The 23,776-nt window shown below is 46.6% G+C and overlaps 2 non-coding genes across 2 annotated transcripts; both read left to right on the forward strand.

The window, feature by feature from the left end:
• Positions 1-15,203: 15,203 nt before the first annotated feature.
• Positions 15,204-15,285, forward strand: trnas-cga (transfer RNA serine (anticodon CGA)). Its single transcript has one exon. It is a non-coding gene; the product is annotated as a tRNA-Ser (tRNA).
• Positions 15,286-18,193: 2,908 nt separating this feature from the next.
• trnai-aau (transfer RNA isoleucine (anticodon AAU)) lies at positions 18,194-18,267 on the forward strand. Its single transcript has one exon. It is a non-coding gene; the product is annotated as a tRNA-Ile (tRNA).
• The last annotated feature ends 5,509 nt before the right edge of the window (positions 18,268-23,776 follow it).

Below are 23,776 nucleotides of genomic sequence, written 5' to 3' on the forward strand. Positions count from 1 at the left end.
TGTTGTCGAGTCGGAGCTCCTGCAAGTTGGTGAGGTTAGAAAAGGCAGCCTTATTGATGACAGCAATGTTGTTAATGTTCAGCTTTAGGGTCCGGAGATAGGGAGCATAAGAGAAGGCGTGACTATAAATGGTGAAAATCCTGTTGTAGCGAAAGGTTAGGAGCGACAGCTTGGGAAAAACCACGACTGCCTTCCCGTCCTTGTAACAGGAAGGTAACTTGTTGATTCTGTTGTGCTCGATAATGAAAGAAACAGTTTGCTTGCTTTTCGATGCAAATTCAAAGCACTCCACAGAGGTGAGGAGATTGTGTGATAAATCCCAGCTGGTGATGGGTGGGCAAGGGGATAGGGAATGGGCAGTGCGCATTGAGATCTGATTGTTCTGCAGGACCAGGCGGTTCATAATCCTGTGACCCAGATAGTGGCACAGGTTGGACAACTGACTCTGGTTGTGCAGCCTTAACCGAGAGTATTGAACATTCTGTAGATCCAGGTTTGCAGATTTGAGAAAATCGGTGATATTTAAGGGGTTGTTCTTGATGATCAAACACGACATGTTCCTCAGGTAAACTTTAGAAAATTCCAAAGCATCGGAGAGTTTGTTATTGGACATATGCAACTTGAGAAGGTTGCTGAGGAAGTCTCGTTGGCTGTCAAAGGTTGTGAGAGAGTTGTTAGAGAGGGAGAGGTTTCGGAGGGAGGGCAGAAGGGTGGTGCGATGTTGCAGGGAGGCGAGTTGATTATTGCCCAGATCCAGGATCATCAGATTATTGAGCCCAGAGACAGCGCTCACCAGATGGGAGAAATTCTGGAGTTTATTGGAGCTTAAGACAAGTGTTTGAAGATTTTCCAACGCAGCGAAGGTTTTGGGTTCAACTGTGATCAAGAAGTTGTGATGGAGCAGGAGGTGATCTAACTTTCCAAGTTCTTGGAAGCCCGAAGATTTCAGACGAGAGATACTGCTGTAGGACAGGTTGAGTGTCAGTAGGCTGGTGAGGTTACTGAACACACTGCAGCAAACATTCTTAATCCGATTGTAATCCAGCCGCAGGGTGAGCAGCTTGGGCAAGCTGCGGAAGCTGCTCGCTTTCAGTTGGGTGAGCCAGTTGTGAGAGATGTTCAAGTGCACGGTGCTGGCTGGGAGGTCGGACACGGCACTAGAGACCTTTGTCAGGAAGCGGTGGACGCACTGAACGGTACCATTGTGGTTCGCATCATGCATGCAGTAATTGAAACTGTACCCGGGGACTGTGGGCACCAACACATTGCAGGAGAGGGCACAGAGAAGTAGCAGCCAGTCAACGCTCAGTCTCAACATCACAGCCTCCTTCTTCCGTCCGAGGGTTCAGATGTTTTGCAGAACCTCACTCAAGAAAATTCCGTGAGTGTGAGATGTTTTTTCTCTGTCGCTGCCAGAACAGCCTGTAAAGTCAGAGATGGTTTACATTGTCAGTTTAGTAGAAATTAAGCAAATCAGTTAGCCTGCTGCCACGGATACTCTGTTCTCCACTGCTCTGAAAAGCCATTCCCATGTTTAATATCTGTGATATGCGGAAGGCTCCTTTCTGTCCAGATATTACCAGCTCCCTGAAGACCCGTTACTCCTCTGAACACCTCACGCTCTCGCATACATCGCCCATTCCATCATCACCTGTGGCTCTCCCAGGCCACGGCTACTTTCTCCTTAAGATTTGCTTCCTCTTTGTATTGAAGTGCCAAAGGCCCCAGTACCTGATGACTGTGTTCTCGAATACTGAGGGAAGACAGAGAGGAGATAACAGAGGCTTTGAGGACAATGCTCCAATCACCCTGTGTACAGTTCTGATCCCCATATTACAAAAAAGATTAGAGGCACTGAAGAAGCTGCACAAAAGGTTTGTACCAGAACTGAGAGGTCTCAACTATCAGGAAAGATTAAACAGGCTGGGGCTCTTTAGAAAAGAGACTGAGAGGTGACCTGATAGAGGTCTTTAAAATTATGAAGGGGTTCGATATGGTAGGCAGAGAGAAAATATTTCTAGTTGTGGGAGGAAACCAAAACTGGGGGCCATACATATGAGATAGTCACTAATTAATCCAATAGGGATTTCAGGAGAAAGTTCTTTACCCAGAGAGTGGTGAGAATGGGGAAGATGCTACCACAAGGAGAGTTTGAGGCGAATGTCATTTGAGGGGAAGCTAGATAAGGACCTGAGGGAGAAAGGAATAGAAGGATGTGGTGATAGTGTGAGATGAAGTAGGGTGGGAGGAGGCTCGTGTGGAGCATAAACGCTGGCATGGACCGGTCGAGCCAAATGGCCGGTGTCTGTGATATAATATTCTATCTAAGCCTTGGATATGGAAGTTGTGCCACATGCCTGCTGTTGCCAATATAACAACTCTCTTCAATCAGAGTGAAAGGGATAAATCAAATAACTACAGACCACTCAGCCCATCATTGGTGGTGGGTGAGCTCCCAGAGAAAGAAAAAAGAAAGACTTGCATTTCTACAGCGCCTTTCATGACCTCAGGACGTCCCAATGCTTTAGCACCAATGAAGTGTAGTCACTGTTGTAATGTAGAAAATGTGGTAGCCAATTTGTGCACAGCAAGCTCCCACAAACAGCAGTGTGATAATGACCAGATAAATTGTGTTAGTTGTGTTGATTAAGGGATAAGTATTCTGCCAGGGCCCAGGGAAGAACTCTCCTGCTCTTCTTCGAAATAGTGCCTTCGGATTTTTACGCCCACCTGAGAGGACAGACACGGCCTCGGTTTAACATCTCATCTGAAAGACTGTGCCTCCGACAGTGCAGCACACTCTGTGTACTGCATTGGAGTGTGAGCCTGGATTTTTATGCTCAAGTCACTGGAGTGTGGAGAGCGAGAGTGACTCAGGGCAGGGGTGCTTCCCACAGAACCACGGCTGACACATAGGGTCTGATGAAAGGGAGGAACTGAAAGAAATCAGTATTTGTAGGGAAATGGTGTTCGGGAAATTGACGAGATTGAAGGCCGATAGATCCCCAGGGGCTGATAATCTACATCCGAGGGTACTTAAGGAAGTGGCCCTAGAAATAATAGATGCATTGCTGAACATCTTCCAACATTCGATGGAATCTGGAACAGTACCCATGGATTGGAGGGTAGCTAATGTTACCCTACTATTCAAAAAAGGTGGTAGAGAGAAAACGGGGAATTGCAGACTGGTAATCCTGACATCGGTAGTGGGGAAAATGCGAGAGTCCATTATAAATATGTAATAGCAGAGCACTTGGAAAAGAGTGACAGGATCGGACAAAGTCAACATGGATTTACAAAAGGTAAATCGTGCTTGACTAATCTACTGGAATTTTTTGAGGATGTAACTGGTAAAATAGATAAGGGAGAACCAGTGGATGTGGTGTATTTCGACTTTAAAAAGGCTTTCGATAAGGTCCCGCATAAGAGATTAGTATGTAAAGTTAAGGCACATAGGATTGGGGGCAAAGGTATTGACTTGGATAGAGAACTGGTTGGCAGACAGAAGGCAAAGAGTTGGAATAAATGGGTCTGCTTACGAGCGGCAGGAAGTGACTAGTGGGGCACTGGGGGCACTAGGGGGGGGAGGAACTAAATACGATTAAAATCACTAAGGAAGTGGTAATTGGTAAAATAATGGGACTTAAGCCAGATAAATCCCCTGGACCTGATGGCTTGCATCCTAGGGTCTTGAGGGAAGTAGCGGTAGGGATTGTGGATGCATTGGTAATAATTATCCAAAACTCACTGGACTCAGCAAAGGTCCCGGCAGATTGGAAAACTGCTAATGTAACAACCTTATTTAAAAAGGGTAATAGGCAGAAGGCTGTAAACTATAGACCTGTTAGCCTAACATCTGTGGTTGGTAAAATGTTAGAGTCCATTATTAAGGAGACAGTAACAGGACATTTGGATAAACATAATTTAATAGGACAAACTCAGCATGGTTTCATGAAGGGGAAGTCATGTTTGACAAATTTGCTTGAGTTTTTTGAGGAAGTAACATACAGGGTGGATAAAGGGGAACCAGTGGACGTAGTGTATTTAGACTTCCAAAAGGCATTTGACAAGGTGCCACACAAAAGATTATTGCTCAAGATAAAAAATCACGGGATTGGGGGTAATATTCTGGCATGGGTGGAGGATTGGCTCTCTAACAGAAAGCAGAGAGTTGGGATAAATGGTTCATTCTCAGATTGGCAACCAGTAACTAGTGGTGTTCCGCAGGGGTCAGTGCTGGGTCACCAACTCTTTACAATCTATATTAACGATTTGGAGGAGGGGACCGAGTGTAACATATCAAAGTTTGCAGACGATACAAAGATGGGACGGAAAATACTGAGTGAGGAGGACATAAAAAACCTGCAAAGGGACATAGACAGGCTAAGTAAGTGGGCAGAGATTTGGCAGATGGAATACAATACTGGAAAGTGTGAGGTTATGCATTTTGGCAGGAAAAATCATAGAGCAAGTTATTATCTTAATGGCAAGAAACTGGAAAGTACTGTAGTACAAAGGGATCTGGGGGTCCTGGTGCACGAAACTCAAAAAGTTAGTATGCAGGTGCAGCAAGTGATTAAGAAGGCCAATGGAATGTTGGCTTTTATTGCTAGGGACTGGAATATAAAAACAGGGAGGTATTGCTGCAGTTGTACAAGGTACTGGTGAGACCGCACCTGGAATACTGCATACAGTTTTGGTGTCCATACTTAAGAAAAGACATACTTGCTCTCGAGTCAGTGCAAAGAAGGTTCACTCGGTTAATCCCGGGGATGAGGGGGTGGTCATATGAGGAGAGGTTGAGAAGATTGGGACTCCACTCATTGGAGTTCAGAAGAATGAGAGGCGATCTTATTGAAATATATAAGATTGTGAAGGGGCTTGATCGGGTGGATGCGGTGAGGATGTTCCCAATGATGGGTGAAACTAGAACTAGGGGACATAATCTTAAAATAAGGGGCTGCTCATTCAAAACTGAGATGAGGAGAAACTTCTTCACTCAGAGGGTGGTAGGTTTGTGGAATTTGCTGCCCCAGAAAGCTGTGGAAACTACATCATTAAATAAATTTAAAGCAGAAATAGATAGTTTCCTAGAAGTAAAGGGAACTAAGGGTTACGGGGAGCGGGCAGGAAATTGGACATGAGTCTAGGTTCGGAATGGTCATGGCCCTGTGGGTAGTGGAGTGGGCCCAGGGGCCGTGTAGCCTTGTTCTGCTCCTACTGTGTTCTAGTTCTGTGTTAGATTTCAGGAGAGGGTTTTATTCCTGTTCCTGGCTGGGGTGGAGATCGCCTTTACAGAAGGTAAGTACTGTAGAAAATATAGGGACAGAGTGATCTCCTGGAAGAATTTCGATCGCCTAGATGGGTCAGAGAGGAATTTCCCAGATTTTTTTCTCCCAAATTGGCCATTGGGTCTTTATCTGTTTTTTTGCCTCTCCCGGGAGATCACATGGGTTCGGGTGGATGCAGAGTGATAGAAGATTTGAGGTTAGGATCAGATCAGCCATGATCTTATTGAATGGTGGAGCAGGCTCGAGGGGCCGATTGGCCTACTCCTGCTCCTATTTCTTATGTTCTTATGTTCTTATGTTCACTGCAGGGATCGGTCCTTGGACCCCAGCTATTCGCAATATATATTAAAGATCTAGACAAGGGAAATAGATGTAATATCTCCAAGTTTGCAGATGACACAAAGCTGGGTGGGCGTGTGTGCCGAGGATGCCGAGAAACTCCAGTATGATTTCGACAGGTTGGATGATTGGGCAGAAGCATGGCAGATGCAATATAACGTGGATAAATGCGAGGTTATCAACTTTGGTGTAAAAAACAGGAAGGCAGATTATTACCTGAATAGCAATAGATTGGGAGAAGGGGAAGTGCATCGAGACCTGGGTGTCCTTGTACAGCAGTCGCTGAAGGTAAGCATGCAGGTGCAGCAGGCAGTTAAGAAGGCAAATGGTATGTTGGCCTTCGTAGCGAGAGTGTTTGAGTACAGGAACAAGGATGTCTTGCTGCAGTTGTACAGGGCCTTGGTGAGACCACATCTTGAGTATTGTGTGCAGTTTTGGTCGCCTTTTCTGAGGAAGGATGTTCTTGCCATGGAAGGAGTTCAGCGAAGATTCACCAGGCTGATACCTGGGATGGCAGGAATGACGTATGAGGAGAGATTGGGTCGATTGGGCTTATATTCGCTGGAGTTTAGAAGAATGAGAGGGGATCTCATTGAAACTTATAAAATTCTGACAGGACTGAACAGACCAGATGCAGGAAGGATGTTCTCGATGGTTGGGAAATCCAGAACCAGGGGTCACAGTCTAAGGATAAGGGGTAAGCCATTTTGGACAGAAATGAGGAGGAATTTCTTCACCCAGAGAGTGGTGAATCTGTGGAATTCTGTACCACAGAAGGCAGTCGAGGCCAATTCATTAAATCTATTCAAGAAGGAGTTGGATATATTTCTTAAGGCTAAAGGGATCAAGGGGTATGGGGAGAAAGCAGGGACCGGGTACTGAATTTGGATGATCAGCCATGATCGCATTGAATGGCGGAGCAGGCTCGAGGGACGGAATGGCCTACTCCTGCTCCTATCTTCTATGTTTCTATGTTTCTATGACCTTATATGGGATAAAATTAATACTCAACTAGAAACCGTTCTAGAAACCAGGAAGCTGGTTAAAAGACAGTACCAGAGTGCAGTAGTTATTGGGTGTTTTTTTGACTGGCCGATGTAAAGAGTGGCCCCCCCTGCATCACTGCTGCGACCGTTGCCCTTCTTGCTATTTCAACAATCTGGACTTGGGTACAGGAGGCAGACGTATCGACATTTGCTGCTAACCCGAAAAAGAGGGAGCCTGGGCAGCTGTGAAGGAACCGTCAGTGAACATTTAGAGAAGAATATGGAGAGGAAGTATACAGCAAATGGTGTGTTAAAAGCTGTCGAGGAGTCCCCAACAATAGATATTTACTGAGCAGAGGAGACCATTCGGCCCACTGTGTTAATTCTGGGTCTTTGCCACAGAAATACTAAACTAAACCCACTGACCCACTATCTCCATATAGACCTGTATCAATCGCAGACTAATCCCACTCTCCTGATCTCTCTCCAGAGCCCTGTAACAATCCCAAACTAATCCCACTGTCCCGCTCTCACCCCATAGCCCTGTATCAATCCCAAACTAATCCCATTGCCCCACTCTCTCCCCGAAGCCCTGTAACAAGCCCAAACGTATCCCACTGACCTGCTATCTTCCCATAGACCTGCACCAATCCCCAAACTAATCCCACTGCCCCGCTCACTCCCGATAGACCTGTATCAATGACAAACTAATCCCACTGCCCCGCTCTCACCCCATAGACCTGTATCAATCACAAACTAATCCCACTGCCCCGCTCTCACCCCATAGCCCTGAATGAATCCCAAACTAATCACACTGCCCCACTCACACCCCATAGAGCCGTATCAATCCCAAATAAATCCCAGTGCCCCACTCTCTCCCCATAGCCCTGCGCCAGCACTTTGAAAGAGCTATGCAATTAATTACATTCACCTGCCCTTTCCCCATAGCCCTCTAATATTTTTCCTTCAAGTATTTATTCAACTGCCTTTTGAAAGTCACTATTGAATCTGCTTCCACCGCCCTTTCAGGCAGCGCATTCCAGATCACAACAACTTGCTGCTTAAAAAAAATGTGTCCTCATGTCACCTCTGGTTCTTTTGCCAATCACCATAAATCTGTGTTCTCTGGTTACCGAACCTTCTGCCAATGGAAACACTTTCTTGCTATTTACGCTATCAAAACTATTCATGATTTTGAACATCTCTATCAAATCTCCTCTTAACCCTCTCTGCTCTAAGGAGAACAAACCCAGCTTCTCCAGTCTCTCCACATAATTGAATTCCCTCATCCCTGGTACCATTCTGGTAAATCTCCTCTGCACCCTCCCTAAGACCTTGACATCCTGTGTTGACTTTAATAACATAGCACTGGTTTGACACGTTCCTGTGAAAGGTCATTGATCATTAAGAGATCGTAAATCTCACCTGCTTGCTGCTGGGGTTTGCCGATGTTGAGCTGAGACTGTAAGTGCAATGGTTTTGAAATGACTATCACAGGGGATCTGGTTTAGACGTCACATGAATGAAATGGCAGTTTCATCTTAAAAAGGAGAAGTGTAAGTGAAGGCCGTCCACGAGGAGGCTGGATTGGCTCGTGTGTGTCATGGGCTGTGGTAACCCACTGTCCAAACTGCCTACTGTGGGCAGCAGCATCTGTAACAGCTGGGAGCACCTTTCTTTATCTTTACAACTTCCCTTCTCCACATCTGCCCTCCTGCTGAAACCCATCACAACTGGCCCTCTGCTCAGCCATTGCCCACAGCCAGCAGGGCGAGTGGCCAAGAAGACAGGCTCATTCACCCTCTCCCTAACACAGGGCCACTGACACCAATTGTAACTGCTGCCCAGGCTCAGGTCAGCTCCCTCAGCACAGGCCGGGAATGGAGCCTGGAGCTTTCCAAATGCAAGGAAGTAAGAAACAAATACTGGCCAGGAAAGTCTCAGCGAGTTCGAGAAATCCATGCGTTTGTTTGATTGAAATCAAAACGGCTTCGAACCCGAGGATACTTCACACAGGTGGAGAAATTCAGTTCACTTTTTCGACACAATTCAAAGCAGCAGAAGCAATGAACACGTTGAAACCGGCAAATATGAACACATATATCACTAAGCAACAATAGAATAGGGAGCATATGGCACAGAAAAGGAAGAAATGAAAGAAAGAAAGAAAGTACAAGGTCTTGGGGATTTATACACTGGCACTGTTTTTCTTTCTGTGCCAGGGCAGCAGAGGGCACAATCGGAACATCAGCCACATCAGTGCCTGAAACATGGTTCAATAGGAACAGGAGGAGGCCATTCAGCCCCTCGAGCCTGTCAAACCGGAACTGGAGGAGGCCATTCAGCCCTCGAGTCTGTCAAATCAGAACAGGAGGAGGCCATTCAGCCTCTTGAGCCTGTCAAACTGGAACAGGAGGAGGCCATTCAGTCCCTCAAGCCCGTTACACTGGAATAGGAGGCCATTCAGCCCCTCGAGCCTGTTACACAGGAGGAGGCCATTCAGCCCCTCGAGCCTGTTACACAGGAACAGGAGGAGGCCATTCAGCCCCTCGAGCCTGTTACACAGGAACAGGTGGAGGCCATTCATTTCCTTGACCCAGTTACACAGGAAGAGCTAATTTATTATTCATGTTTCATGTGATGTGTTTGCTCTGAAATAAATTGTTAAAAGTTTAACATGCATTGGCTGGGAATCGAGCCCAAGTCTCCAGCGTGGCAGGTGAGAATTCTACCCCTGAAGCACCAATGCTCCCATTAACAATAAATTCTATTTTCCGGTAGCTACAATTTATTTTTGACTTTTGTTAATAGAAGCGAGGACACTGCGGTAAAATAAAAAGCGAAATGCAGCAGATGCTGGACCTGAAATTGTTCAATAACTGTTGGAAACACTCCACAGGACAGGGAACATCTGTGGACAGAAAAACACAGGGTTAACCTTTCAGGTCCATGAGCTCTCGGTAGAACTAAGATTTTGCAGCTTTGTAGGTCCCGTGTGAGATTCCTTCTTAACTTTTTAAACTTTTAAACTGCTCAAAAGTTACAAAATTAAGAAATTAACCTGCCCCCGAAAAAGAAATGGCCCGTACAGGAATCGAGCACACGACCTTGGCATTATTAACACCACACTTTAATCAACTGAGCTAACCGGCCCATCCATAAAGTTTACCTATAGTACCATCCCTGTTTCCGGTCTTTGCCAGCTAAGTCACTGTCTTTGAAGGCTGTAAAAGAAAGACTTGCATTTCTGCAGGCCTTTCACGACATCAGGACATCCCAAAGTGCTTTACAGCCAATGAATACTTTTTTAACTGTTTTGCATCTGTGACAGGTAGATTGGTCAGGAGGTGGTCAAGTAGGTGTTCCCCTCGTGTTGGTTCCCTCACCACCTGCTGCAGGCCCAGACTGGCAGCCATGTCCTTCAGGACTCGACCAGCTTGGTCAGTAGTGCTGCTACCGAGCCACTCTTGGTGATGGGCATTGAGGTCCCCACCCAGAGTACATTCTCTGCCCTTGCTGCCTTCAGTGCTTCTTCCAAGTGGTGTTCAACATGGAGGATTAATGATTCATCAGCTGAGGGAGGGTGGTAGCTGGTAATCAGCAGGATGTTACCTTGCCCATGATTGACCTGATGTCCTGAGACTTCATGGGGTCCAGAGTCAATGTTGAGGACTCGCAGGGCCTCTCCCTCCCGACTGTAAACACTGTGCCGCCTGGTGGATCTGTCCTGCTGTTGGGATTGTATACCCACCTCCTGTTCCTCTGTAACAGGCTTGAAGGTCTGAATGGAATCCTCCTATTTCTATTGAACATATTTGAGGGGCTGAATGGCCTCCTCCTATTCCTGTGTAACAGACTCAAGGGGCTGAATGGCCACCTCCTATTCCTGTGTAACAGACTCAAGGGGCCAAATGGCCTCCTCCTGTTCCTGTACTTTAGGCTCGAGGGGCTGAATGGACTCCTCCTGTTCCTGTGTAACAGGATCGAGGGGCCAAATGGCCTCCTCCTGTTCATGAATAACAGGCTGGAGTCGCTGAATGGCCTCCTCCTGTTCCTGCATAACAGCATCGAGGGGCTTATTGGCCTCCTCCTGTTCCTGTGTAACAGGCTCGGGGGGCTGAATGACCTCATGCTGTTCATGTATAAGAAGCTTAACAGTGTGAATAGTCTCCTCCTGATCCTGTATAACAGGCTCGAGGGGCTGAATGGACTCCTCCTGTTCCTGTATAATAGGCTCAAGGGGCTGAATGGATTCCTGTACCTGTGTAAGAGGCTCGAGGAGCTGAATGGCCTCATCCTTCTCATGAATAACAGTCTTCAGGGGCTGAATGGCCTCCTCCTGTTCCTGTCTAGCAGACTCGAGGGGCTGAATGGACTCCTTCTGTTCCTGTATAACAGACTCGAACGGCTGAATGGCCTCCTTCTCTTCATGTATAACAGGCTTGAAGGGCTGAAAGGCCTCCTCCTATTCCTGTGTATCATGCTTGAGGGGCTGAATGGCTTCCTCCTTTTCCTGTATAACTGGCTCGACAGGCTGAATAGCCTCCTCCTGTTCCCGTATAACAGGCTCAAGGGGCTGAATGGCCTCCTCTTGTTCCCATATAACAGGCTCGAGGGGCTGAATGGCCTCCTCCTGTTCCAGTGATACAGACTCGAGGGGCTGATTGGCCTCCTCCAGTTCCTTTATAATAGGCTTGAGGGGCTGAATGGCCTCTTCCTTTTCCTGTGTAACAGGCTTGAGGGGCTGAACGGCTTCCTCCTTTTCCTACATAACAGACTTAACAGGCTGAATAGCCTTCGCCTGTTCCCGCATAACATGCTCGAGGGGCTGAATGGCCTCCTCCTGTTCCTGTATAATAGGCTCAATGGGCTGAATAGCCTCTTCCTGCTTATGTGTAACAGACTCGAGGAGCTGATTGGCCTGCTCCTGTTCCTTTATAACAGACTCGAAGGGCTGAATGGCCTCCTCCTGTTCCAGTATAACAGACTTGAGGGGCTGAATGGCCTCCTCCTATTCCTGTGTAACCGGCTCGAGGGGCTGAATGGCCTCCTCCTGTTCCTGTGTAACAGGCTTGAAGGGCTGAATGGCTTCCTCCTTTTCCTGTATAACAGGTTCGACAGGTTGAATAGCCTCCTCCTGTTCCTGTATAACAGGCTCGTGTGTCTGAATTGTCTCCTCTTGTTCCTGTGTAGCAGGCTTGAGGGACTGAATGGCCTCCTCCTGTTCCTGTGTAACAGGCTTGAGGGGCTGAATGGCCTCCTGCTGTTACTGTGTAACAGGCTCGAGGTGTTGAATGGCATCCTCCTGTGCATGTATAACTGGCTCGAGGGGCTGAATGGCCTCCTCCTGTTCATGTATAACAGGCTTGAGGGGCTGAAAGGTCTCCTCCTCTTCCCATATAACAGACTCGTGTGTCTGAATTGCCTCCTCCTGTTCCAGTGTAGCGGGCTTGAGGGACTGAATGTCCTCCTCCTGTTCATGTATGGCAGGTTTGAGGGGCTGAATGGCCTCCTGCTGTTCCTGTGAAACATACTCGTGGGTCTGAATTGCATCCTGCTGTTCCTTTATAACAGACTCGTTGGTCTGAATTGCCTTCTCCTGTTCCTTTATAACTGGATCGTGGGTCTGATTTGCCTCCTCTTCATCCTATGTTACAGGTTCGAGGGGCTGATTGGAGTTCTACTGTTCATGTACAGATCTTGTATCGCTGAATGGCTTCCTCCTGTCCAATGCAACAGGCTCCAGGCGTTAAAGGCCTCCTCTTGTCCCTGTGTAACAGGCTCGAGGGGCTGAATGGCCTCCTCCTGTTCCTGTATAACAGGCTAAAGGGGCTGAATGGCCTCCTCATGTTCCTGAGTAAAAGGGTCATTGGACTGAATGGCATTCTCCTGTACCCGTGTCAAAGGGCCTTGGGACTGAATGGCCTCCTCATGTTCCTTTGTTAAAGGGTCATGGAACTGAATGGCATGCTCCTGTTCCTATGTAAATGGGCCATGGGAATGAACGGCCTCCTCCTGTTCCTATGTAAAAGGGTCATGAGACTGAATGGCGTCCCTATGTAAAAGGCAGCACGGTGGCATAGTGGTTAGCACTGTTGCCTCACAGCGCCAGGAACCCGGGTTCGAATCCGGCCTTGGGCGACTCTCTGTGTGGAGTTTGCACATTCTCCCCGTGTTTGCGTGGGTTTCCTCCGGGTGCGCTGGTTTCCTCCCACAGTCCAAAGATGTGCGAGTTAGGTTGATTGGCTATGATAAATTGACCCTTAGTGTTAGGGGGATTAAATACATGGGGTGGGTGGGATATGTGCCGGGGTTACGGGGATCGGGTGGGATATGTGTCGGTGCAGGCTCGATGGGCCAAAAATGGCCTCTCTCTGCACTGAATGGTTTCTGTGATTCTGTGACTGAATGGCCTCCTCCTGTTCCTATGTAAAACGGCCATGGGACTGAATGGCCTTCCTCCTGCTCCTGTATAACAGAGTCACAGTTGGAAAGGGCTCAGAGGGAAAGTGTCGGGGCGGCAGGTTCCCTTCTCTGAATTACCGATTTACTGCAAACTGTACCGTCGGTGGAGGGAACCCGGACTCAATCCCACAATACGTTGAATGTCTTAATCTGTCATACAACTAGAAGTCCATTGCACCACAGAGCTAATTACATAGAACTGCATTAGAAAAGCAAAATAGTGTTGATGCTGGAAATCTGAAATATAAACAGATGAAATGCTGCAAACACTCTGCAGGTCAGGTAGCATTCCATGTCTGTTTAAAAGGGATCTACTTTCAGTCCCGGATGATTCTTTTTCAGTTTAAAAGGGATGTACTGTCAGTCCCTGGTCATTCTGTGTCTGTTTAAAAGGGATGTGCTGTCAGTCCCGGATCTTTCTGTATCAGATTAAAACGGGTGTTACATAATATTATAGAGTCTGCCCCACAGAAACAGTCCATTTGCACGAACTGGTCTCCAAACGAGGCTCCTCCTTCTCTATTTCTCCTCACCCCCCAAAAAAAAACTAGAATCAGTAATGGTAACCATGAAACTATCGGATTGTCGTAAAAACCCATCTGGTTCACGAATGTCTTTCAGGGAAAGAAATCTGCCGTCCTTACCTGGTCTGGCCTTATGTGTGACTCCAGTCCCATAGCAATGTGGTTGACTCTTAACTGCCTTCTGAAATGGCCTAGCAAGCCAGTCAGTTGTAACAAACCGCTACGAAACGAAATAATAAAAATGAAACTGTACGGACCACCTGGCCTGATCCATATCAGCCTCCTCCCGAGGTCCCCACCATCACAGAAGCCAGTCTTCAGCCAATTCCATTCACTCCACATGATGTCACGAAAAGGCTGAGCACACTGGATACAGCAAGGCTCTGGGCCCTGACAACACACCGGCTATCATTCTGAAGACTTGTGCGCCAGCCAAGCTGTTCTAGTACAGCTACAACACTGGCATTTATCCAACAATGTGGAAGACTGCCCAGGTATGTCCTGTCCACATAAAGCAGGACAAATCCAATCCAGCCAATTACCGCCTCATCAGTCTACCCTCTACACTCAATCATCAGCAAAGTGATGGAAGGTGTCATCCACAGTGCCGTAAAGTGGCACTTACTGACCAATAACCTGCTCATTGATGCCCGGCTTGGGTTCTGCCAAGAGCACTCGGCTCCCGACTTCATTAAAACCTTGTTCCAACATGAAGAAAGGAGCTGACCATCAACATCCTGGGAGTTACCATTGACCATAAATACTGTGACAACAAGAGAAGGTCAGAGGCGAGGCATTCTGCGTCGGGTGTCTCACCTCCTGACTTCCCAAAGCCTTTCTACCATCTACAAGGCACAAGTAAGGAGTGTGATGGAATACTCTCCACTTGCCTGGATGAGTGCAGCACCAACAACACTCAAGAAGTTCGACACCTTCCAGGACAAAGCAGCCCGCTTGATTGACACCCAATCCACCACTTTAAACATTCACTCCCTCCACCACCGGTGTACCTTGGCTGCAGGGCGTACCATCTACAAGATGTACTGCAGCAACTCACCAAGGCTTCTTGGGCAGCACCTCCCAAACCCGTGACCTCTTCCACCTAGAAGGACAAGCGCAGCAGATGCATGGGAACACCCCCACCTCCAAGTTCCCCTGCAAGTCACACACCATCCTGCCTTAGAAGTATATTGCCGATCCTTCATCGTTACTGGGTCAAAATCCTGGAACTCCCTCCCTAACAGCACTGTGGGAGTACCATCACCACACGGACTGCAGCAGTTCAAGAAGGCGGCTCACCACCACCTTCTCAAGGATCAATTAGGGATGGGCATTTAATGCTGGCCTTGCCAGCGCACCCACATCCCATAAACGAATTTAAAAAAATCCTATCAGCATATCCTTCTATTCCTTTCTCTTTTCCTCTTAAATGCATCTGTAGTATTCGCCTCAACTACTGCATTCTCAGCGCTCTTTGGGCAAAGAAGTTAATCCTGAATTCCCTGATGGATTTATCGGTGAGTATTTGTGACCTGTCTTCTCTGAGCTAGTTCCTGACTCACTCACAGTAGGAAGCATTTTCGTACTGTTAATGTGCAGCTGCGATGGCCGAGTGGTTAAGGTGTTGGACTCGAAATCCAATAGGGTTTCCCTGCGCAGGTTTGAACCCTGCTCCCAGCGACTTTGACGCTAATTATTTATTTTATTTCATCGGCTCCCTGTGGCGATCACTGGCCCGGAAATTGATCAGAATTCCCTCCACTCCACTTTATTACACTGATTAACCCAAAGCTGTTGTTCCAATTGGAACACTAATAATTTACCGGCATCAATTAGATATTGTGGATTTGTTGGGAACTAGTGAGCAATGCACACACAAAGCAGCATCAAAAATACTAATTAATAAAGAGCTCTGCAGTGTTTGGTAGGGAATCACCTTCAGCTACTATGTGGGAACACGGTTTGGTTTTATAAAACTGAACCCGAATTAAAAGTGTGCAAAAAGACCACGGCAGAACTCGAACCTACAATCTTCTGGTAACCTGAAGATTAAGTCGTGGTTTGTAGATCAGCGACATCTGTGGACAGAGAAACACAGGGTCAACCTTTCAGTTCCTTGAACTCTCGGCAGAACTTTGCTTCAAAGTATTACAGCTCCAATCTTTTGAGCAAATAGCAAAATTAAGAAGCTACCCACACCATCAAAAACGAAATGGCCCATACGGGGATCGAACCCGCGACGTTGGCGTTAATTAGGAGCACGCGTGAACCTATTGAGCTAACCAGCCTAACTTCACTTCTTTTACTGTTAAATTCAATTTATGTTGAGTTTTGGTTTTTGTCAGTTGACTTCGAAGGCTGCATAAGAAAGACTCTGATTTCAACCGCGCCTTTCACATCAGGACGTCTCAAAATGCTTTACAGCCAATGAAGTTGTAGTCACTGTTTTAATGTAGGAAAAACAGCAGCAGCCAATTTGTGCACAGCAAGCTCCCACAAAGTGATAATCGAAGATAACCTGTTTTAGTGATGGTGATTTGCGGATAAATATTGGTTACAGGACACCGGGGTAAACCTCATCACCCCCTGCTCTTCTTCCAATCGTGCCATGGGATCTTTAATGTCCACCCGAGAGGGCAGAGGGGGCCTCAGTTTTGGAGTTGTATTCCACCACAATCTGTAACCTTATAGACCGGCATATCTCTCACACTACCATTAGCATCAAGACAGGGGACCAGCCCTGGTTCAATGAGGAGTGTAGAAGAGCATTTCAGGAGCAGCACCAGGCGTACCTAAAATGAGGTGCCAACCTCATGAAGCTACAACACAGGACTACACACATTCTAAGCTAAGGAAACAGCATGTGTAGACAGAGCTAAGCGATCCAACAACCAACGGATCAGATCAATGCTCTGCAATCCTGCCACATCCAGTCGTGACTATTTTAATTTAATTTAATTTGTTCCTAGGATTTGGGCATCGCTGGCAAGGCCAGTATTAATTGCCCATCCCTAATTGCCCTTGAGAAGGTTGTAGTGAGAAGCCCTCTTGACCCGCTGCAGTCAATGTGGTGATGGTCCTCCAATAGTACTGTTAGGGAGGGATTTCCAGGATTTTGACCTAGTGACGATGAAGTTATGGTGATATATTTTCACATCGGGATGGTGTGTAACTTGGAGGGGAACTTGGAGGTGATGGTGTTCCCATGCACCTGCTGCCCTTATAAGAACATAAGAACATAAGAAATAGGAGCAGGAGCCCCTCGAGCCTGCTCCACCATTCAATAAGTTCATGGCTGATCTGATCTAGGCCTCAACTCCACTTTTCTGCCTGTTCCCCCATAACCCTTGACTCTCCGATAGTTCAACAATCTGTCTATCTCAGGCTTGAATATAATCAATGATTCAGGCTCCACAGCTCTCTGGGGTAGATAATTCCAAAGATTCACAACCCTCTGAGAGAAGAAATTCCTCCTCATCTGCGTCTTAAATGGACAAACCCTTATTCTGAAACTATGCCACCTGATTCTAGATTCCCCCATGAGGGAAAACAACCTCTCAGCATCTACCCTGTCAAGCCCCCTCAGAATCTTAAATGTTTCAATGAGATCACCTCTCATTCTTCTAACCTCCAATGAGTATAGGCCCAACCTGCTCAACCTTTCCTCATAAGACAATCCCTTCATCCCAGGAATCAACCTAGAGAACATTCTCTGAACTGTCTCCAATGCAAGTTTATCCCTCCTTAAATAAGGAGAACAAAAATGCATGCAGTACTCTAGGCGTGGTCTCACCTGTACAGTTGTAGCAAGACTTCCCTGCTATTATACTCCATGCCCCTTGCAATTAAGGCCAACATTCCATTTGCCTACTTAATTACTGCATGCTAACTTTTTGTGTTTCATGTACGAGGACACCCAGATCCCTCTTAACCGCAGCATTCTGTAGTCCCTCTCCATTTCAATAATATTTTGCTTTTCTATGCCCTCCATGGCCTCGCCCCTCCCTATCTCTGTAATCTCCTGCAGCCCCACAACCCCCTGAGATATCTGCGCTCCTCTAATCCAGCCCTCTTGAGCATCCCTGATTATAATCGCTCAACCTTTCTGTTGCCCTAAGCTTTGGAATTCCCTGCCTAAACTTGTCCACCTCTCTTTCCTCCTTTCAGACGCTCCTTATAACCTATCTCTTTGACCAAGCTTTTGGTCACCTGCCCGAATTTCTCCTTATGTGGATTGGTGTCAAATGTTTTGTCTGAAAATACTCCTGTGCAGCGCCTTGGGACGTTTTACTACGTTAATGGTGCTATATAAATGCAAGTTTTTATGATAATGGTGGTAGCTGATTCGGTGATGGTCTTGCTGTTGAATGTGAAGGGGCGGTGGTTAGACTTTCGCTTGTTGGAGCTGGCCATTGCCTGGCACTTGTGTTGGCTGTTGTCATGTGTGGCACACAGTGACATATGTACAGTATTTGCCGATAGGATAGTGTATGATTGACAACTGCAGGTGTATGCTGAAAGATTAGTACAGGAAATTGTCAGCTAGAGCCTAGAAAATATAAGCTTATACACATGCATAAAACCTGACAGCCGGTTAGCTCAGTTGGTTAGAGCGTGGTGCTAATAACGCCAAGGTCGTGGGTTCGATCCCCGTACCGGCCGTTTGATTTTTGGTAGAGAGGTTAGTTTCTTGATTTTGTTATTTGTTGAAAAGTTTGGATGGAAACTCACACGGGACCTGCAATACTTTGAAGGAAAGCTGGAAATCCTGAGTTATGACCTGCGGAGCGTTTCCAACATTAAATGAACAATTCCAGATCCATCGGGATTTCTCGTATTTAAATCAGTGAACGGTTCACAGCCGCTGATTGGTTTGGAGTGCAAAGAATTGAACTGAAATAAACACAATCCCGGGGTTTATCACTCATTATTAACATACCACCAGAAACAGACCATTCGGTCCAACCAGTCCATGCCGCCGTTTATGCTTCACTCGAGCCTCCTCCAGTCTTTCCTCATCTAAATCTATCAGCATAACCCTCTGTTCACTTCTCCCTCATTTGCTTACCTAGCCTCCCTTTAAATGCACCTAAACTATTCGCTTCAACCACTCCCTGTGGTAGCGAGTTCCACATTCTCACCACTCTCTGGGTAAAGAAGTTTCTGCTGAATTCCCGATTGGATTTCTTGCTGACTATCTTATATTGATGGCCTCCAGTTCTGATCTTCTCCACAAGTGGAAACATTCTCTCTGTATTCACTCTGTAAAAACCTTTCATAATTTTAAAGGTCTCATTAGCTCACTTCTCAGCCTTTTTTCAAGAGAAAAGGGACCCAGCCTGTTAATCCTTTCCTGATAAGTAAACCTTCGCATTTCTGGTATCATCCTTGTAAATCTTCTCTGTAGCCTTGGTCTAACCAAGGTTTGTTACTGGTTTAGCATAATTTCCCTACTTTTCAATTGTATCCCTCTCGAAATAAACCGTAGTGCTTGGTTGCTTTATATATGGCCTTGTTAACCTGTGTAACAACTTTCAGTGATTTGTGTATTTGTACTCCGAGATCCCTTTGTTCCTCTACCCCACCTAGACTCGCACCCTCGAAGAAATAAGTGACCTCCCTATTCTTCCTAACATAATGAAATACGTCACACTTATTTGTGTTCAAATTCATTTGCCAATGCTATGCCCATTCTGCAAGTTTATTAATGTCCTCCTGTAACTTGTTGCAGTCCTCCTCAGTATTGACTATCCCCACAATTTGGTGTCATCTGCAAATTTATAAATTGTGTTTCTGATTATTAAGTCTAAATCGTTAATACAAATTGCGAACAGCAGTGGCTCCAGCTCTGATACTTGTGGAAAAGCACTACACACCTTCTGCCACTGTGAATAAGCTACCCGGTAGTCGGACTATCTGCCTTCTCTCCTTAAACCAGCCAGCAATCCAGTCCGCTACTTCTCGCCTGACTCTGAATTCTCTGGCCTTGTTCATCAGTCTATTATGGGGTACATTATCGAAGGCCTTCTGAAAATCCAGATAAATTACATCTACTGCATTACCATTGTCTACTCTCTCTGTTGGTTTGGAGTGCAAAGAATGAGACTGAAATGACATCGGCGATCTCCAGCTCCCTGCTCCCCTCACCCACTCCAACCTATCTCCCTCTGAACTTGCAGCACTCCGTTCTCTCCGATCCAACCCTAACATTGTTATTAAACCTACTGACAAAGGTGGTGCTGTTGTTGTTTGGATAACCATCCTCTACCATCCGGAGCCTGAACGGCAACTCTCTGCCAGCTCCTCCTACCTCCCCCTGGACCATGACCCCACTACTGAACATCAAGCAATTGTTTCCAAGACTGTCACTGACCTCATCTCCTCTGGAGATCTTCCCCCCATGGCCGCCAATCTCTCAGTTCCTCAACACTGCACTGCCCACTTCTACATCCTTCCCAAGATCCACAAACAGGACTGCCCTGGTTGACCAATTGTTGCAGCCTGTTCTTGCTCCACAGAACTGATTTCTTCCTATCTTCACTCTATTTTTTCTCGACTTGTCCAGTCCCTTCCCACCTACATGCACGATTCGTCCAACACCCTCCGTACTTTAACAGTTTCCAGTTTCCTGGCCCCAAACGTCTCCTTTCCACTCTGGATGTCCATTCCCTCTACACCTCCATCCACCACCAGAACAGCCTTAAGCGGCTCCACTTCTTCCTTGAACAGAGGCCCCACCAGTCCCCATCCACCACCGCCTTCGTCCGCCTGGCTGCACTTGTTCTCACATTGTACAACTTCTCCTTTGATTCCACTCACTTCCTCCAATTAAAGGTGTTGCTATAGGTAACTGCATGGGCCCTAGCTATGCCTGCCTTTTTGTGGGATATGTGGAACATTCTTTGTTCAAGTCCTACTCAGGTCCCCTTCCTCACCTCTTTTTCCGGTACATCGATGATTGTATTGGTGCTGTTTCCTGCTCTCGCCCTGAACGAGATAATTTCTTTCACTTTGCCTCCAATTTCCACCCTTCCCTCACCTTCACATGGTCCATCTCCGAATCTTCCCTTCCCTTCCTCGACTTCTCTGTCTCCATTTCTGGGGATAGGCTATCGACCAACATCCACTATAAGCCCACTGACTCCCACAGCTACCTGGACCACACTTCCTCACACCACGCTTGCTGTAAGGGCTCATAGAAACATAGAAACATAGAGACATAGAAGGTAGGGGCAGGAGTAGGTCATTCAGCCCCTCGAGCCTGCTCCACCATTCAATGAGATCATGGCTGATCATCCAAATTCAGTACCCTGTCCCTGCCTTCTCCCCATATCCCTTGATCCCTTTAGCCTTAAGAAATATATCTAACTCCTTCTTGAATATATTTAATGAATTTGCCTCCACTGACTTCTGTGGTAGAGAATTCCACAGGTTCACCACTCTCTGGATGAAGTAATTCCTCCTCATCTCTGTCCTAAATGGCTTACCCCTTATCCTTAGGCTGTGACCACTGGTTCTGGAATCCCCGGCCATCGGGAACATCCTTACTGCATCTAGTCTGTCTAGTCCTGTTAGTATTTTATAAGTATCAATGAGATCACCTCTCATTCTTCTAAACTCCAGTGAGTATAAGACCGAATCTCTCCTCATATGTCATTCCTGCCATCTAAGGTATCAGTCTGGTGAATCTTCACTGCTCTCACTCCATGGCAAGAACATCCTTCCTCAGATAAGGTGACCAAAACTGCACACAATGCTCAAGATGTGGTCTCACCAAGGCCCTGTACAACTGCAGCAAGACATCCTTGCTCCTGCACTCGATCCCTCTCGCTACGAAGGCCAACATACCATTTGCCTTCTTAACCGCCTGCTGCACCTGCATGCTTACCTTCAGCGACTAGTGCACGAGGACACCCAGGTCTAGTTGCACTTCCCCTTCTCCCAATCTATTGACGTTCAGAGAGTAATCTGCCTTCCTGTTTTTGCCACCAAAGTGGACAACCTCGCATTTATCCACATTATACTGCATCGGACAAGCTTCTTCCCAATCACCCAACCTGTCCAAATCATACTGGAGTTTCTCGGCATCCTCCTCACAGCACACATGTCCACCCAGCTTTGTGTCATCTGTAAACTTGGAGATATTACATCTAGTTCCCTCATCTAGATCATTAATATATATTGTGAATAACTGGGGTCCTAGCACCAATCCCTGCGATACCCCACTCGGAAAAAGACACGTTTATTCCAACTCTTTGCTTCCTGTCTGCCAACCAGTTATCTATCCAAGTCAGTACCTTGCCCCCAATCCCATGTGCCTTAACTTAACACGCTAATCTCTTGTGCGGGACCTTCTCAAAAGCCTTCTGAATGTCCAAATACACCACATCCACGTAGAATTTCCCCCACTACCGATGACAGGCTTACCGGTCTATAATTCCCCGTTTTCTCTCTACCACCTTTTTTGAATCGTGGGGTAACATTAGCTACCCTCCAATCCATGGGAACTGTTCCAGGGTCTATCGAATTTTGGAAGATGACCAGCAATGCATCTACTATTTCTAGGGCCACTTCCTTAAGTACACTAGGATGTAGATTATCAGTCCCTGGGGATTTATCCATTCCATTCTATTCCATTCTCCCAGTTTCTCTGTCTCTGTTGCATCTGTTCTGATGAGGCCACCTTCCATACCAGTGCTTCCGGTATGTCTTCCATTTTCCTCAACTGAGGATCCCCCTCTACCATGGTTGACATGACACTCGACCGAGTCTGTTCCATTTCCACACGACTGCTCTCACCCCTTCCGCTCACTCCCAGAAACATAATAGGGTTCCCCCCTTGACCTCACCTTTCACCCCACCCGCCTCCACATTCAACGGATCATCCTGCGCCATTTCCACCACCTCCAGCATGATCCCACCACCAAACACATCTTCCCCTCCTCCATTTCAGCATTTCGAAGGGACCGCTCTCTCCATGACAGCCTGGTCCACTCCTCTATCAGCCCAACACCCCTTCTCCTTCGCCCGGCACCATCCCATGCAAGTGCTGGAGATGCAACACCTGCCCTTCTACCTCCTTCCTTCCCATCGCCCTGGGCACCAAGCACTCCTTCCAGGTGATTCGGCGATTACATGTACTTCTTACAATTTAGTTACTGTATTCGCTGAATCTACATTGTGACACCAAATGGAGTTTGGGTGACCGCTTTGCAGAACAGTCGGCAATTGTGATCCTGAGCTTCCGGTCACCTGTCACTATAATTATCTGCTCCACTCCCTCTCTGATCTTTCCTTCCTTGGCCTGTTGCACTGTTCCAATGAAGCTCTACGTAAGCTCGAGGAACAGCACCTCATCTTTCTATTAGGCACTTTACAGCCTTCTGGACTTAACACCGAGTTCAACAATTTCCGACTATAAATTGGCCCCTGTATTTCTTTTATTTTCTTAATTGGTTCTCATGTTTCCTCACATGACAGTTGTTAATGTTTCTGCCATAATCATTCACACCTCATCTTGAGCCATCTGTTATTCGTTAACTTGTCCTATTACCTCTCCTATTGCCTTGCACCATCATCCCTTTTGTCAGTCAATCTCTCCTGCCTTCCATTCTATCACAGACATTCCCTTTGTTCTTACCTCGCCTCCACCCACCCCTGCTTAATAATCCCTCTTCACTAACCTTTTCCAGTTCTGACGAAGGGTTCGACCTGAAAGGTTTACTCTGTTTCTCCCTCACTCGATGCTGCCTGACCTGCTGAGTGTTTCCAGCATTCTCTGTTGTCATTGAAATGAACACAGCGACGGAGTTTAATCACTCATTATTATGATTTGTTTAGCTTACATTGGTGTGGCCGCGTGGCCTAATGGATAAGGCGTCTAACTTCGGTGTTAAATCCATGATGCTATTAGAAGATTGCAGGTTCGGGTCCTGCCACGGTCGTTTGACACACTTTTTAATTCGTGTACAACTTTAGAAAACCAAACCGCGTTTCCACTCTTTTCCTTCCAAACAATACAGGGTTCTTTACTAAATGGAATTTTTACGTATTGTCTTATGTGTAAATTTCTCACTGATCTTTGCAAATAATTTCAAACAAATCCACAATTTCTAATTGATGACAAATTAGTGTTTCCAATTGGAACAACAACTTTGGGTTAATCAGTGTC

This window comes from Somniosus microcephalus, unplaced genomic scaffold (genome assembly GCF_052327205.1).
Source record: "Somniosus microcephalus isolate GS21.2 unplaced genomic scaffold, FLI_Smic_1.0 unresolved_chr8, whole genome shotgun sequence".
NCBI lineage: Eukaryota > Metazoa > Chordata > Chondrichthyes > Squaliformes > Somniosidae > Somniosus > Somniosus microcephalus.